Genomic DNA, 18,194 nt, shown 5'->3' on the forward strand with positions numbered 1-18,194 from the left:
AAAAGAGTAATTGGGAGGAAGAACAGTGGATTGCCGTACAGGAGAAGGAGGGAGAGTGAAGAGGATAAGAATGGGGATAAGTGAATAGTGATGATGGTGTTAATAATATAGGAATAAAAAAAGGAAAATAAAGATAGAAAGACAAAAGAAAAAAAGAAACACAATTAAAACATAAATTCAGGTACTTGGTTGAGTTCAGTCTATTAATAAAATTTTGGTGAGTGGTATTTGAACCTTCTGTCCACATGATTAGTTGGAGTTGTGAGGTGAGGTAAGATTTCTAGCTCATGCAGGGTGGTCAGAGTTGTTTTCAGCAGGAGACAGCTGGGGTGTTCTTCAGCTACAACTCTGTTTGGCCAGCTCCTCCTCCCAGCAAGGTTGAGCAATTCAGCTTTGAATGCTGCCCTCTGTCCTGGATATTGGCTCTGGGATCCACCTACTGCCCTGCTTTGGGAGGTTAATTTCCCTTTCTTAGCCTTTAGGACTCTCCCACCTCTGCTGGGTGCCAGTTGCTCCTCTAGGCAATTGGCTTACCAGTGCACCTCTGCTCTCAACCTTTGCTGCTTTAAGAGAGCCTGGTTCCTAGCCACACCCCAGACAGATCAGCAGTGAGAGATGGCTCTTTGCCCCTCCCTCATTCTCTAGGGTGGGTTCAGCATTCCATGCCACCCTCCAATGCTGGTGTCAGATTACAGTTTGATGTTTATCTCTTCCATTTTTTTGGGAGGTTCAGTCTGCCTATGTGCTGCACTGGGTTATTTTTCCTGGGTGAGGGGTTGGGTAGGGGAGTTGTGCATGGTGTGTGATGCTTACATTTATCTTCTCCATTTTCATGCTGGCAGTTTTGGAGCCAGCTGTTGGGAAGAAATAGTATCATTTTGTGTGGCATAGGAAGGCTTTGTATGGGCTTGGGATCCAGGATGTTGCAAGGTTTGATTCTGATTGAAATCTGTCTTCTGCTTGTTGGAAGAAGAATGAAAAGAAAAGAAAGGAAAAGAAAAGAAAAGAGAATTGGCTAGAGGCCTTTTTCTCAGGGCCAGAGCTTGGACAAGCCTTGCTGTTTATGCCACATGGGATTTTCATGGCTGTTAGGTGCAATAAAGTCTGATTTAAGGGTCAGTCTTTGAATTTTTTCTGTACCTAATGTGGTGGCTGTTATTATTTTGGTTAGGAGCAATCAGAATTACCCAAGTGTGGCTTCAGGGTCTCAAGAAGGTTTCTGAAGTCACAGAGCATAGAGATTCGAATCCCTCCCTTGGCCATCATTTTTTCCCATGTTTTTTATTTTTGAATGCAGCTGGATGCACCAGTGTTTGGCAGATAGCAATTAAGAATTTTTTTCCTCTTGATGGAATGCTCCTTTATTCATATGAGGAGAACTTCACTGTACCTTCTGACTAATTTAGGCCTGAAGTCTCTTTTAGCTGATATGAATATCACTACTCCTGCCCACTTTTTGGGTGTATTTGCTTGGACAATCATTTTTACTCTAAGCCAGTATTTCTTTCTCATTAGATGCATTTCTTGCAAGCAACAAATTTTGGGAGTTATTTTTAAATCCAACTCACCATTCTACATCTTTGATTGGGGAATTGAGGTCATTAATATTCACTATTAATATTGAATGTCATGTAATATTTTCTGTCATTTTGTTATTTTTCTGTTTACTTCCCCCATTTCCTTGTTTTCTAATCTACTTGGCCAGTGGTGTTTATTCTTGAATTTTCCTGGCTGTCTTTATTTTCTTTATTTGTGTGTGGGTTTGCTTTTATCTGTGTCTTATCACTTCTTTTGCAGCTTTCAATATTTTTCTTTGTTCTGTATTTTTATTTATTGATTTTTAACTTATTATTATTATTGTGCTGGGTAGGGGTACATTGAAGTATTTACTAAAGTTCTTACAATGTATCAAATATTTTATACTTGAATTCACCCCCTATGAGGCTCTCTTTGTAAATTTAATGTTTTATTTATTTATTTGGTATTACAGGGGATTGAACTCACTGCCTCATGCTTGCCAGGCAGGTGCTCTACCACTTGAGCCACTCTGGCAGCCCTGTTTTTGTTGGGTATTTCTGAGGTAGGGGCTTATGAACTATTTGCCCAAGCTGGCTTTGAACTGCAGCCCTCCTGATCTCTATCTCCCAAGCTGCTAGTGCTGTTAGTCAGTGGTGCCCAGCTTAATATTTTAATTATAATATGTCTGTGTGTGTTTTCTTTCTGATTCTGTCAGTTTGATGTTCTGAAAGACTTCTATACTTGAATGTCCCTCCCTTTCTCATGACTGGAAGTTTTCTACTACTGTGTTGTTGAATAAGTTATCCATGCCTTACTTAGTATCTCTTCTCTTTCTGTACTCATGTTTGATGTTTTCATGCTGTTCCAGGTGTCTCATATGTTCCATTCAAATTCTTTTAGCATTTTCCTGAGTGCCTTGACTGATTAATCTAATTCCTCTACTTTATCTTCAATCCCAGATACTCTGTTTTCAACCTGTTCCACGTGTTAGCCAGGTTTTGTTTGAGTTTTTTATTTGGGATGTTGAGCTCTTCAGTTCCAAGATTTCAATTTGATTTTGACAGGGTTTTCTATTTTTACTGAATCCTTCTTTCATTATCTTCTTTATTTTATTCAGCTGTTTGTTTGAATTGTGTTTTTTTCAGTTAGTTGTTTAGATTTGTGTCCTTTTTGAAATACTCAGCTGTTAATACATTTCTGTTTTGAATTTATGGGTCATTATTTTGCTTGTATTTTTGAAGTCACCAATTGATATTTCTGTCTTTTTACTATTGCTTAAGTCCTTTATTGTAGAGTGGTTGGTTTTAGTGGGAGAGCTGTTGCTTTGTTGCGTCAGGTTTCTTAGTTAAGATTTATGTACATGGGGTCATTTTTGTTTGGAGTTTCCAATCATCTGTGTCTCTTCAGTTGGGGATTTCTCAAAAATTCATTAGCACTGGATATTGGCTCAGTTGTGGTGTAGATTTTGTCACTACACTGGGGGTATGTTGCCCAGTAGTGAAACATTTACCTTCAGTTTTCAACATGAGTAGTACAAGCCCCTACTCCACACAGGGAGAAGAAGCTTAGCTGCTAAAGCAATCACAGTCTTGAAATTATAGCAATACCCAAAGAAAGTCAATGTCTGCTACTGCTCCAGATATCTTATCTTTAGAGTTAATGGGGCAAAGATGAATCTTTGTGATCTATGAAAACCCAAGGTAATAAGATGGTAATGGGACGAAGATGGGGGCATAACTCTAATGAATAATGTGAGGTATATGGTTTTGTGAGGCAGAAAAAGGTGGTGGTTGAGCTTAATAGAAGGAGTCAGTGAGAAAGTGAAGTGAGATAGGTGCAGATCTAGTTAATATTGTGTTGAGGGAGAGAAGAGGAAGAAAAATGGAGAAAATCAAGCAGACACACAAACATAAACAAAACCAAAAAAGATGATCTGGCAATCTATTTACCTACTAAAAGTATCAGTAACAAAGAAGAATATGTGTGGTTAAACAGAGACAGAAAAATATGATCTAGAGAGCAGTCTTAGTTTTAGACAGGAGAAAAGTGTAAATATGGATGGGCAGTAGGAAAGAGAAGAAGATATAGTTTAAGGCTGAATCTGAAAGGCGTGTTCATTGCTCATATGATGACTTTTCTCTGGAAAGGAAGAGAGAGAAAAGTAGAAGCAAAGAGAAAATGGGAGAAAGAAAGTACAAAATTATCAAATTCAGATTGAAAAACAATACAAACACATACAAAATCTGAACTTCCAAAACTTAATACTGACAAAACCAAACCAGCATAAAAATTGAGAATTTTCTCATACTCTCTTGAGCAAGTATTCCTTTCCTCCTGTGTCTGTGTCTTTCAGTCCACTATATGGCATCTCGTCTGATTCCTGACTCTGGAATGGTGTGTATCCACAGCCTGTGCTCCTTTTCCAGGGAGGTGATTGATGTGTGTGTGTGTGTGTGTGTGTGTGTGTGTGTGTGTGTGTGTGTGTTGGGGTTGAATTTGATGATCTGAATTCAATCTGTGGTTAAGGCTTCTGGAATTTGGGCCCTCAACTTGCCAGTCTCAAATCATGCCCCCTAAATTTGTAGGTTTCTGTTCTCCCAAGCTCTTGATGACTTACAGTCTGTTATGTAATCTGGATGTGTCTGTTCCAGTGACATACGTCTAAGTTGATTGAGAAGCTCAGCTTTGCAGCTCCCTTCAGAGATGCTCACCACTGAAATAGCTTTGCTATACAGAGAGATTCCTAGTGTTGCTTCCATGCCCTTGTGAATTGCAACCCACATTGGTTTATCTCTACCTGACCTCTTCACTATTCCTGGTCCCCTTCCCATAGTGGTCTTTGCCAGGTTAAGATTACTTTATTCACTGCTCAACAGGGAGCACATCAACTACATTCATGTTTTAGGTTTCTTTTCCTTTCCTTATTTCTCCCATGAGAGAAAGTCACTGAGTAAAATTCCATTGTGTATAAATACCACATTTCCTTGATCCATTCATTAGTAGTGGGGCATCTTGGCTGTTTCCATAGCTTGGTGATTGTAAACAGTGCTGCAATAAACATGGGTGTGCAGGTGATTTTGTAATAACTTGAGTTGAATTCCTTTGGTTTATAGCTCTAGGAGTGGTACTGTTGGGTCGTATGGCAGATCTATGTTTAGTTTTTTAAGGTGCTGCATCCATAATGCTTTCTATAATGGTTGTACTAGCTTACATTCCCACCACAGTGTATGAGGGTACCTTTTCCCCCACATTCTCACCAGCATTTGTTGTTGTTGTTGTTCTTGATACTAATCATTGTCACGGGGGTGAGGTGGAATCTTAGTGTGGTTTTGATTTGCATTTCTTTTATGGACAAGCATGGTAAGCATTTTTCATGTGGTTTTTCTTGGTTCTGTTTTGTTCAGTTTCCCACTTCTTTACTTGTTAATTGATTTTTGGGGAGTTTAGTTTTTTGATCTCCTTGTAAACTCTGTTTTTCAGTCCTTTGTATTATGTATAGCTACCAAATATTTTCTCCCACTCTGTGGGTGGTCTCTTCAGTTTAGAGACCATTTCTTTCATTTTACAGAAGCTTTTTAATTTCATGTAGTCCCACCTGTCCATCTTTTCTCTTTGTTTCTGGGCTGATGGAGTTCTACTGACGAAGTCCTTGCCTACACTGATTGTTTCCAGGGTATTCCCTGGTCTTTTGTATATTAAATGCAAGGTTTTGGGTCTGCCATTAAGGCCCTTAATCTACTCTGAGTTGATACTCGTACAAGGTGATGGGCATGGATCTCATTTCAGTTTTCTGCAAGCAGATACCTATTTTTATCCCAGCACCATTTGTTGAAGAGGCTGTCTTTTCTCCCTCGTATGTTTTTGGTGCCTTTGATAATATGAGATAAGAGTGGCTGTGTGGCTTCATATCTGGGTCCTCTATTCTGTTCCACTTGTCTTCATATCTGCTTTGTACAAGCACCATGCTGTTTTTATTTCTATTGCTCTGTAGCATAGTTTTAAATAGGGTATTGTGATACTTCCAGCATTGTTCTTTCTGCTCATCACTGCAATTTCTTAGATTGGGTTGTGGCTGGTAGCAGTGCTCTGCAGGTTCAAAAGCTCTATCCTTTGTGGGGTGGGGAATTATGTTCAGATAGGTTCAATGCCTGCATTCCCCTCCCCAGTCCACAGCACTGGACCCTCCACAAAATCTGTGCTTGTGCCACAGTGGCATTTCTATCCTGGGTTGTTCACTGTGCTTTCTTTGTCCCAGTACTTGTGCCAGACCTGGGGTTGTGAGTTAAGACTTCTTTGTCCTATGCCACACTCTGGGTGGCTTCTTTGCTCTGAGCTGCACTCTTGGTTTCTTTGTTTCAGGCTGTGCACTGGAGGTTCTCTGCACCAGTCATATATTACTGCTTCATAGATTCTTTTTGCAGGCATTTTCTGGGGCTTTTGAGAAGTTGATGGTTTAAAACTGTTTCACCTCTAGCAATAGTCTCAGCAGTTCTTGTGAGATCAACTCTTTGTTCTGGCTTGCCAGCCTCCCATCCTGGGATGAGGGGTTTTAGGAGCTCCTTCAGATTACTAGTTTCCATGCAAAATCCCAGGTAGCTGAGGTTCACACACATGAAAAAAAATTTCAAGATGTCTCATTCACACAAAGAAAGTCTCACAAGCTGGAAGTTGAGAAAGGATTTATGTAAGTGTAGCAGTAAAAGTAGAGAGAAATTTCAAAAGAATAAAAAAACCTCCTGTTAGAGGTTCAGGGTTGGAAGACAAGCATATAATGGTGGCCTTTTTGTCACTTTTCTGGATTCTTAAAATCTTTTTCTCCATCAACCTAATCTGAATGAGCAATAGTAAATTAATTAAATGAAAACAATGTGAAATCACTGGAGTAATCACAAAGCAAAATTGTAAAGTTTAACAAGGGTCTAGAGGATATGAGAACTGTTAGAAACTGACTTGGGTAAACTTTTCATCTTTCCTAATTTTGCCCTTGGAAATTGGGAACTTCCTTAAACCATGTATTGTTGGGCTCTCTCATATTATGGTAGCTTCATAGTTCCTTTGTGAAAATTGAAATTGCATATGAAAATTTATTTTAATATTTTATACTTAGAAATGATTAAAGCAAAATAAGAGAGATCTTCATTAAATGGAATAGTTAAAATATATATTTGACCTCACATATTTGATATTAACAATACTTCTTGCTCAATAAGTTGTTTTGTATATAAAATACTCTGAGTTGTCAATTGTATACATTTTATTAACAATGTTTTATTTTTTTTCCTTTAGACAGGGTTCTGCTATATAGCCTAGGCTGGCATCAAACTTGTGGCTTTGTTTTCTTCAGCCTTTTAATTGCTAGAAATTCAAGAGTGCAGTTCCACCTGGCTATGCTTTTTTAATTTTTAATTTTCCTATACTTTGCACATTATACCAAGTTTAGAATTCATTTGTTTAATATGCTTTCAGAAAACCTAAACCTAATTTCTGGAGAAAATATTTATTCTATGTTATTTGTACTGCTTTTCGTTCAGTCTCAAATTGTCTTTTTTGGTTTTGGGTGCAAAGGATTTCTGACTTTATAGTCTGTTGGCCCTTGGAAAATTGTTTGTATGGTTTCTTGAAGAGTTCAGATGCCCGTGGGTTCCTCCAGAGAGGATTTTCTTGGACATCTTATGAATAAGGCTATCTTAGACCAATTTCAAAGTTGATGCAACCTAGACCTCTCTATACTATGAAGCACAAATTGTCAGTGTTAGTCTGAGCCATTACTGCTTGAGGAATTCTTTTTGTCCCTCTCAACTTCGCAATTAAATTAGATCTTCTATTTCAGTTTAAGTAGGTGTTGGGAAGATTGATTCCAGCTTCTATTTTGTTCACAGTTACTTTGAGATTAGGAACCTTTGATCCCACCTTAAATTAGTGTACCACAAGAATCCCCAAAGAGTGAATTCCATGTCTGTGTTTGCCTCTCTGGCACCTGCATATCCTGGACACTTGAGCTCAAGTGTTTGTAGTGTTTTTAAATAGCTCATGGATCAGAGTGGCTTTGGAACTGGTAAATTTTATCATCACAGATAATAAAAATTGTCACTTTCTGTTTGTATTGTTCCCCTTATCTCTTTCTTTCCTCTCTCTCTTTCACTTCTTCCTTTCTTCATCTCTATTTACCTTTTTCCTTCCATTTTCCCACCTTTCCCTGTGTTTCTTTCTTTCCTTTGTTGATGTTGCTCCTTACCATGTTTAATTATTAGACTAGAATTGTCTAAATGAGATATTTCACTTTTCATTTCTGTTACACCCTTCTTATGGATATTTTTTATTTCACACTGATCATTACAGCATTCAGTGGTTTGTGGTTTAGAGCTTCTGAGTTGACTTCCGTATCTTTTCTAGTTGTATAAATAGCCTTTCTGTGATGATAGTTTAGCTCCTTATTTACATCAGATACTTTAACAGTCTACTACCCAGACAAATTGCTTTTTTTGTTTTTGTTTGCTTTGCAAAGATCCCTCCAGGCTCAATCCTGCTGCTCAGATTTTATAAGTGAGTTCTTACCAACAAGAACTAAACTGCATCAGGCAGGCAGAGTCAGCAAGATGGCATCACAGACTCAGATCCTCATGTCCCTATTGCTCTATATCTCTGGTTAAAAATTTTTAAAAAGTCACAGTCTCTTCAGAATATAGAGATATAAATTATAAGACGTACTTGAATATAATGACTTTTCTATATGAACCCAATAACATATTGACATAACTCCATGAGAAATTACATTTTAAATGAGTTATTTCAATATTTGTATTGCCCTTTCTTGATTGCAGGTGTCTGTGGGGACATCACATTGACTCAGTTTCCTGGCTCCCTGGCTGTGTCTGAAGGAGAGAGAGTCACCATGAAGTGCAAGTCCAGCCAGAGTCTTTTCAACAGCATAGTTCAGATGAACATCTTGAGCTGGTACCAAAAGAAGCCAGGACAGCCTCTGAAACTTGTCATCTACTTGGCAAGATGTTGGAAGACTGCATTCCCATTTGGAGGCTCTAGGAGAGAAATATTTGTCATTTTCCCAGTTCCTCGATATCAATGGCATTCCTTGGTGGGTGGCTCTTTTTTCCATTTTCACAGCAAGGATAGTATCTATTTCACCCTACTTCTGGGGTTATGTTGCCACTAAAGTCTCTGTATAAGTTTTCCAAATGTGGACATCAAAAAACACAATTCCATATTAATGCATAGTATTTATGTGTATGATTTTGTGTTCAACAGACTACTGTCCAGACTCTATATCTCATATTAATTAATAGAATTTAGTATTTGGTGGAAATCTTTGTGTCTCTATGGAAATAATATGCTAATTTATTTTATTCATGTATTCACTTAAAATAGTAATAGCGCACAGAGGTACAGCAGGCAACAAGAATCTTATGAACTACATTGAGCATTTGAGAACTCTGTAGCATCTTGAATTTGTGTCCTGAGAATTGGCTTCTTGTGACTCACTTAATGTACCCATATCTATGGATGTACATGTGTGCTCATATGTACAGATGTGTCAGGTATTTCCCAGGGAAAGGCATGAGGTGGTGTGAGCTGTGTTAACTCTGTTAGTCAGGGCTTTATTTACTGTGCCAAGCAACTGAGGCTAATAACTTAAAGGAGGAAAGTTTTGTTTGGTTCATAGTTTCAGAGGTTTTGCTACATGTGCAGGTGGCTCCATTGCCTTTAGGTCTGTGGCAGGAAAGAAGAATCCTGTGGAATGGGTGGCATAAGAAAAAGTTCACCTTCTGGCTGCTGGAAAGCAGGGAAACAAGATGTTGAAAGGGGTGGTTCAACCCTTCAAAGGCCCAATTTTAGTTATATGCCTCCTGGAACCACCCTCCCCCTAACTTCTAATACCTCCTCACAATGCCACCAAATTATGAATCTGTCAATGAATTAATCTATTGATTAGGTCAGAGCTCTCATTATCCAATCATCTCTCAGTGATTGGCTTTATCAGCTGGGGACCAAGACTTCAACACATAAGTCCATGTGAGATAGTTCATATCCAAGTCATAACATCAAGTAAATGTCTAGTGGTTTGACCCCCAGAAATTTTTCTCTACTTAGGCTACATGTAGAATTTTTTCAACAGCAGAAATAGTGGGTGGGGGTACATTGGAGTATTTGCAAGAGTTCTTGCAATGTATCAAATATGTCATACTTAAATTCATCCCCTTTGCTACTCTCTGTCATCACTCCTCCCCTGATTCCTGGAATAGTTTCAATAGATATCATTTTTTGCATTTACTTACATGTGTACACATTATTTGTGCCACCTTCTCCACTGCTGTGTCACCATCAGTTTAACAACTCTCAAGCTCAGAAGCCTCTACCTCAGAAATCTAGGAATGGGATGATTAGGTTGTCTGGGTCTTTCAAAGTTAAAATTGAGGAGTAGGATGGGCAGAGCTTCATGTGAAGCTCAAGTAGTTGTGGCAGATTTGGTTTCTAGCAGTTGTAGGGATACCATTTCCTTTCTAGATGCCAGCTCACAGCTCATGGTGGCTGCACTCACTCCCTCAAACAGGGTTCCCTTTATCTACAACACCAGCATTAGAGAATCTTCCCCACAAAATCCTTTTCATGCCCCGAATCTTTCCAAATTCCCTTTCTTTGCTTCTTGATCCAGATTTTTAAGAGTTGTGTGATTTGATCAGGTCTACTCAGAAAAATCTCTTCTTTTTAACTTCACCATGTTTCATTACAAATGTAATATCCCATTACTAAGACATTGAATTTTTGTTTGAGTATCTGGGAGAGAGTGTGTTGATTTCAGAATAAACTATTACCAGGCTAGCAAAATTAGAATTCTGTGTATATAATATCATTATTTTTAAATTACCAAATAATGATTGGATCCTGTGTTGTTATTTGACACTGAATATTGTTCAGAGGCTTACATTTTGGTATCATTAAGTAATTTTACAGGATGAAAGAGCTAAAAGTCCAGCTGTCACAGGATTGATGATGGCCTTCATTCTTTTCCCTTCCATGTGTATCAGGCAAAACACACTAAAGAGTACTCAGTGAAAACATGAGCTAATTCTTACTTTTCCCCACATGCTGTTATTATAGTTAGAAAAAGCTGAAATGCAGCAGCAGAACAAAATAGTCTCCTGGCAACAGGCCTGTGCCTCCCTCTAACATGGCCTTCTTTGATTCCTTCAAGTGGCCCAAGACATCCTTCTCTCAGGGCCTGTGCATTTCTAGATGGTTCTTCCTTGAGCTTTGCATGGCAAAATCTTTCTTTTCAGGCATGAACTCCATTGGCAACATTGAATCCAGAGAACCGTTAATGTCAGGGAATAGAAAGTTAACCTGTGAGGTTAGCATGGATAAGAATACATGTGCATGTAAATAGGATACTGGGCCTCAGCAGAACCCTTTGTCCACATGAAGGAAAACCTAGGACTTGCAAACAGACAAGAGTGAGAAGATCATAGACCTAACCATGTGGTGGAGAGTGACTGTGATTGTAAATTTCATCTAAAATATGGGGGACAGGAATGTCCTGTTGAGGAGCAGACAATTTAGTGTACCAGACTGTAGAGTTCTATAATGTGCAGAAAAGCTTGTGTTCTGTCTTTGCCTGCTGATGGGGGTTGTTGGATGGGAAGGTGGAGTCAAATGAGGGGAAGAGCAGTAGAAATAAAGTCTGATGAATTAAGCAAATGATCTTGCAAACAAATTTTCTGTGATCTTGGCTTCTATGTGTAGAATGAAATTACTGTGTGAAAAGGCACAATTTATTTATTTTTACATTTATTCATATGTGTATACATTGTTAGGACCACTTCTCCTTCCAGTCCCCTGCCACCTCAACCCCTCTTCACTTACAGGAACCTGTTCTGTGTTCTTGCTCTCCAATTTTGTTGAAGAGAAAACATAATAAGAAAGACAGCATTTTTGCTAGTTTGAGATAAAGATAAGCTATACAGAGAGATTCCTATCATTGCTTCCATTAAAATGTGTATTGCAACCCACATTGGTTGATCTCTACCAGACCTCTTCACTACTTCCTGGTTCTCTTCCCATAGTGGCCTCTGCCAGTTTAAGATTACTGTATTTGCTCCTCTACAGTGGGCACATCAGCCACATTCAAGTTTTAGTTTCCTTCCCTTTCCCTATTCGTTCTGTGTGCATTCTCCCCTTAGCGTGTGACCCATGTCCAATAATATTACTGCATTTGTTTTAGGCCTAAAGTCCACATATGAGGGAGAACATAGGATTTTTAGACTTCTGAGCCTGGCTAACTTTGTTTAAGATGATGTTCTCCAGTTCCATCCATTTACTTGCAATTGATAAAATTTCATTCTTCTTAGTGGCTGAGTAAAATTCCATTATGTATAAATAAACATTTTCTTAATCCATTCATCAGTAGTGGGGCATCTTGGCTGTTTCCATAACTTGGCTATTGTGAATAGTGCTGCAATAAACATGGGTGTGCAGGTGGTGCCTTTGGAATAACCTGAGTCACATTCCTTTTTGGGTATCCTTAGGAGTGGTATTTCTGGATCATATGGCAGTTCTATGTTTAATTTTTTAGAATCCTCCGTATTGTTTTCCAAAGTGGTTGTTTTAGCTTACATTCCTACCAACAGTGCATGAGGGTTCCTTTTTCATCCATAACCACTCCAACATTTGTTGTTGGTGTTCTTGATGATGGCTGTTCTAACAGGAGTGAGGAGAACTCTTAGTGTGGTTTTGATTAACAATTTCCTTTCTGGCCAAGGATGGTGAGCATTTTTCATGTGTTTTTTGGCCATTTGGACTTCCTCCTTTGAAAAAGTTCTGTTTAATTCAGTTACCCACTTATTTACTGGTTTGATTTTGGGGGAGTTTAGTTTTTTGAGTTCCCTGTATATTCAGGTTATCAGACAAAAAGGCACAATTTAAAGTTAAGCTTCAAATTGCAGAAATAGATAGTAGTGAGGAAGAGGAAGGTTATTTATTCACTTCCAATGTTGTGTTATGTGAACAAATGAGAAACTCCATCTTCAGGAATCTAATGAAATAAATTTAGATTCCTTCCAACAGTACATTTAGATGTGGTTTTTTAGCTTGTTACTGAATTAGACTTTGGATTGGAAAAGTGGTGAGAGGAAGGCACAAAACAGCAGTTGAGAGATCTGGTCTTAGCCTCAGCTCTGCTGTGACCAAGTAAGTGTTCTGGTTTAGACATTTCTGTCCTGGTCTCTATTTCCTCACACTAGGTTTGTGATAGATGAATTGTGAGGTACTTTTTTGGTTTTTATTCTCAAAGACCTTGAGATGAGGAAGGTAGATAGGGAGAATTCCTGGGATTGAAGAAACCAGTGTGGTCATCAAAAGGCATAGAATCCTGTGGTTACAGAGTTCACTCATCTTCATTTTCCCACTGACATTATTCTTATGCACACATTGCCCTAATTGTTGCATTCGATAGGGTGATGTGAGTCTGCAAATCAATTGGACAATGTTAAAAGATGTAATTTATTACAACATTGACTTATTTTACATTTTAAATGACAAGAGAGTAGTGTTATAGGAAATGAACAAAACAGACATCTCTCACTTCTCTCAGTCAAGTTTTCTTTTGTGCCTCTAAATTGTTGAAGTTAGGATGGATGATACCATTGCCTCAAATCTCATGGCCAGACACCAGAAATTTTTCTCATGCTACATTCTTGAAAAGACCATTCTCCAATAGCTCCAGGAAGTTGCTGTGCTCTACCCAGTCACTCCAGAACCCAGGCCAATAAAGCGTCATCATGTTGTATTTATATTATATGGAGCATGTGTAAATTGTGCAGTGACCTGTATGTTAATTCTACTCCAATAATACTAAAGTCACTAACAAGTCACCCAGTTGTACACCCAATTGATATCTGTACTTATACCCATGTTTTACTTCTTTTCTTCCTGTATCTCTGCATTCTTTGTGTTCCCCTTACTGTGCAGAAGGAAGAAAAGAAAAAAGAGCAGAAATGACCTTATAAAGTCCTGGGTCTTGTGGCTTCCTTTCTCCTGGCTGGTTTCACCTCATGCTGCCTCTACTTTTTTTCAGCACCTTCCCTCTTTTGCACTATACTTAAGACTACCCTCCAAGATGACCCATGGTCTCCTAGAACATTTTAATAAGCAACCTAGAGAAGATCCCTCTCCTCATTAGATAATTCAGCTCCTTGCTCAGTTACAGCCTTCAGACAGGCTGCCCTGTCATCATATCACTCAGCCTGCTCTGCCAGTTTGACCTTTGCACCAATTCTTTTTTGTCCATGACTGAATGTGCTGTGTCTGGGTCTGGGCAGCAGCAAACATTTCCTAAGGGAAGAATTCCCTGGGCTTGGAAAGAATGAACAAAGAATAATTTCATGTGATTTTTTTCCTGATGAATCACAGAAATATCCTTTCCATATCTATTCTTTCTTGTCATGGATTTGGATAGCCAAAGTCACCAGTACAGTGTTTCAAAAGAGATTCCAGGTGTTAGAACAAGATGAACTGCATTCTTTTGATGCCTCAGGGTAATTGGATTAAAGACTGACCTTCTCCTGGGTCTTCTTTCAAGATGGTCATTGTGGAAAAGGGTGCTGGCTCAGAGCTAGTCAGGGACATTAATTTCAGTCTTCTTGCCTCAAAAGCTGGGAGAGTTTTCATAGGTGTTGTTTTTAGTCAACAAATTCATGATAGATTTTTTTTCAACAGACCAAGGAATCTAATGCAGCATTGTACATTGTGGAAATATGGTCCATGAGACAAAAGTAGGAATATTCTTGTGTTTCTTTTGTTAAAAAGAAACACTTTTCTTCTAAGTATATATGATCTCGCTAAACATGATAAGAAACAGGTGTGTTTATCTTCCTGGCTTGTTTTGATTCTTAAAATCCTATTCTTCATCTGTCTAATTTGAATAAGCAGTACCAAATAAATTGAATGAACACAGTTTGAGTTCTTTGGTTGTCACAGCAAAATTGTAATGTTTATGAAAGGTCTAAAGGATGTGAGGATGTGTTAGAAATTGACTTGAGAAGATTTACTTGTCTTTCATATTCTTTTCTCCAAAATTATGAATTTCTCCAAATCATGTACATTCTTATATTATGGTGAAATATGAATCCAATTCTAACAAAAAATTTTATAGCTGAAATAGTGATTTTGCAAAATTATTCCAAGTCAAGAAGATCATATTTGTTAAATGAAAAAACTAAAATAAATATTTATTTGTTAATAATATTTCTGGGTGAGTGCTAAAGTTTCAAGATCAGTAAAGTAATTTGTTTGGATAGAAAAGAGTGAGTTATCAGGCTTGGAACCTGGTTGGAGTGGTTGTTGAGTGCCTGCCCCTGTACCACCATAAAAGTAAAAATAACAAGTTATAACTTATTGCCAGTTGATTAATAATATTTTAGTTTTATTTCAGCCTGTCATCAGGCTGGCTCCAAACTCATGATCCTCATCTTTTAGTCTCTTGAGTGCTGGAATTATAAAGCCTCCCTCACCTGGCTTTGATACTTTTTTAATTTTTCAGATTCCTCTACTTTGCACATAATGCAGTTTATGATTTATTTCTTTTTTCCATTAGTTATTTTTTATTTTAGTTTTGAATTATTATACATTAATCGTGCAAGGGAATGTCAGTGTGATAATACCATAAATGTGTGCAGTGTTCCTTAACAAGGTCACCCTTTCCCTCGTATTCCCATTACCTCTTCCCCACTTTTTCAAAGAGTGTTTGGTGGGTTTCATTATGCTGTCTTTGTATGTATATATGCAGCTTACTTCCATCCTCTTAACCCCTCAGTATCCTTTCCTTTACCCCTATAATTTTTTTGGGGGGGCAGCAGTAGTGGGGTTTTAACTCAGGGCCTCATGCTTGCTAAGCAGGCACTTTTCTATGTAAGTCATTTTGCCAGCCCTATAATTTATTTCTTAAATACACCTTTTTGAATCCAAAATGTTCAGGTATTTCTGAAGATTTTGATTCACACTCAAAATATCTTCTTGTTCTAGGTGATGAGAATCTCTAACTTTGTGGTCCATTGGCACTTGAAAAATTATTCATATGGTTTCTTGAGGACTTAGAATGGTTATGACCTTCTCTTGAAAGGCTTTCACTTGGGCACCATATCAGTGAAAGTTGGCTTTCACTGAGGCCAACTCAGACAAATGTCAAGGTTGGTGAGCTACAGCCTGCTCTAGATGATGTGGTCCAGAGTTCACATCCTTGGCAGTGTTCATCAGAAATATTTCCCAAGGAAATATTTTTCCCCTCTCCATTTCTTACTTTACTTAAAAGGCCTCTCTTCAATTCTAACAGTTGTGTGAAGGATAGTTTCTAGCTACTCTGGTTCACAGTTGCTTCAATATTAGAGGCTTTCTGATGCCAGCCTTAAATCAGAATCCCACAGGAATTCTCCACAGACTGAATTCTGTGGCCGTCTGTGGCTCTGGCCCATGCATAGGTGGACACTGGAGGTAAGTGTTTGCAGAGTTCTTCAAAAGCTTCAAGATAAGAGTGGCTTTGGACTTGGGCACAAGTCACAGATGATAAAAAACTTGTCCCAAAAGCTGTCACTTTGTCTTTCCAACTTAAGCCATTTTCTCCCTCCCTTCTTTATGCTTTCATAATTCCTAAGCACAAAGACTGAGCAGAATCTTTTTTTTTTCATTTTTCTTTTATTATTCATATGTGCATACAAGGCTTGGTTCATTTCTCCCCCCTGCCCCCACCCCCTCCCTTTCCACCCACTCCTCCCCCTCCCTCTCCCCCCCTCAATACCCAGCAGAAACTATTTTGCCCTTATTTCTAATTTTGTTGTAGAGAGAGAATAAGCAATAATAGGAAGGAACAAGGGTTTTTGCTGGTTGAGATAAGGATAGCTATACAGGGCATTGACTCACATTGATTTCCTGTGCGTGGGTGTTACCTTCTAGGTTAATTCTTTTTGATCTAACCTTTTCTCTAGTACCTTTTCCCCTTTTCCTATTGGCCTCAGTTGCTTTAAGGTATCTGCTTTAGTTTCTCTGCGTTAAGGGCAAAAATTCTAGCTAGTTTTTTAGGTGTCTTACCTATCCTCACCCCTCCCTTGTGTGCTCTCGCTTTTATCATGTGCTCATAGTCCAATCCCCATGTTGTGTTTGCCCTTGATCTAATGTCCACACATGAGGGAGAACATACGATTTTTGGTCTTTTGGGCCAGGCTAACCTCACTCAGAATGATGTTCTCCAATTCCATCCATTTACCAGCGAATGATAACATTTCGTTCTTCTTCATGGCTGAGCAGAATCTTTATCTATGTTGTTTCTATTTTTTGTTTTTTTCCAGGACTGGGATTTAAATTCAGGGACTAAACCTCGAGCCACTACAGCAGCTTTTTTTTATGATTGTTTTTTTCTCAGATAGGTGTTTTGGCAAACTATTTTCCCAGGCTGGCTTCGAACCATGATCTTCCTGATCTCTGCCTCTCTGAGTAGCTAGGATTATATGCATGAGTCACCTGCCTCTGGCTATTTTTATTGTTTTGATTCATACTCAAATTATCTCTTTGTTCTTCCTTTCCTTCCCTTTCTTTATCTTTCCTCCCTTTCTACCTCTCTTGCTCCTCTTTTCTGCCTTGTTTACTTCTTCCCTTCCTTCCTGTCCCCTTATCTTGTTTTTTTCTTTCTTGCCTTTGTTACTTTCTAGCATTTTTTTTGTTTTATAGTATTGTCTGAGATAGTTCACCTATCATTTCTGTAAAACTCAAACAATTTAAATGTATTTCTGATTTAAAACTAAAACATTTATTAAAGAATCTAGTGGTTTCTGGTTTAGAGTTTCTAAGTTGAGCTGAGGTTTTTCTGACTTCTATGTCTTTTCTTGTTGCACAATTAACCATTCTGTGACTGTATTTTTGGCTCTTGGTTTACATCAGGTATTTTCATAACCCAGTATCATGCAGTTTGCTTATTTTATGATTGTTTTTCATAGACCCCCAGAATTTATAAAGGAGAACTGAGCTAGCTGCATGAGGCAGGCAGGGGCAGCAGGATGGTGTCACAGACCCAGATCCTCATGTCCCTGCTGCTTTGGGTCTTTGTTGAGAAATTTTGAAATGACACAGTCTTATCAGAATAATATTTTTTGTAGAGGTAAAAATTAAAAGAGGTACTTGGATATAATGATGATTTACCATATGAGCCCAAGTCATTAGAAATGACACTTTAAATGACTGTGATTGTAAATTTCATCTAAAATGTGGGGGACAGGAATGTCTTGTTGAGGAACTCTGTTGGGTCACAGAATTAGTGAACCAGACAGCAGAGCTCTATAATGTGCAGAGCAGCTTGTGTGCTGTACTTGGCAGCAGCTTGGGGCAGCTGGGTGAGAAGGTGCAGTCAAATGATGGGAAGAATGGTAGAAATCAAGTCTGATGAACTAAGAAAATGATCTAGCACAGATGTTTTCTGTGTGATCTTGTATCCTATGTGTAGAATGAAAATCGTAGGGCAGTTGGGGCATCAGCCTCTGAATTGCTCTATTACAGAAATACTGGAAGAAGACCATGCTAGTTAATGCACTAGAGCACAGGTTTGCAGGGAAAACATTCCAGACACTTTTCAAGAGAAAGTGTGATGAGCATCCTCCCTGGAATTTTTAGTGCATGAGGGCCAT

The 18,194-nt window shown here is 38.4% G+C and overlaps 1 pseudogene and 1 gene segment (V, D, J or C); both read right to left on the reverse strand.

The window, feature by feature from the left end:
* Positions 1-13,816, reverse strand: part of LOC109678727 (14-3-3 protein zeta/delta-like) — a 57,011-nt pseudogene extending 43,195 nt beyond the window's left edge.
* Positions 1-18,194, reverse strand: part of LOC109699244 (immunoglobulin kappa variable 4-1-like) — a 935,238-nt gene that overhangs the window by 238,557 nt on the left and 678,487 nt on the right.

This window comes from Castor canadensis, chromosome 12 (assembly GCF_047511655.1).
Source record: "Castor canadensis chromosome 12, mCasCan1.hap1v2, whole genome shotgun sequence".
Taxonomy (NCBI): Eukaryota; Metazoa; Chordata; class Mammalia; order Rodentia; family Castoridae; genus Castor; species Castor canadensis.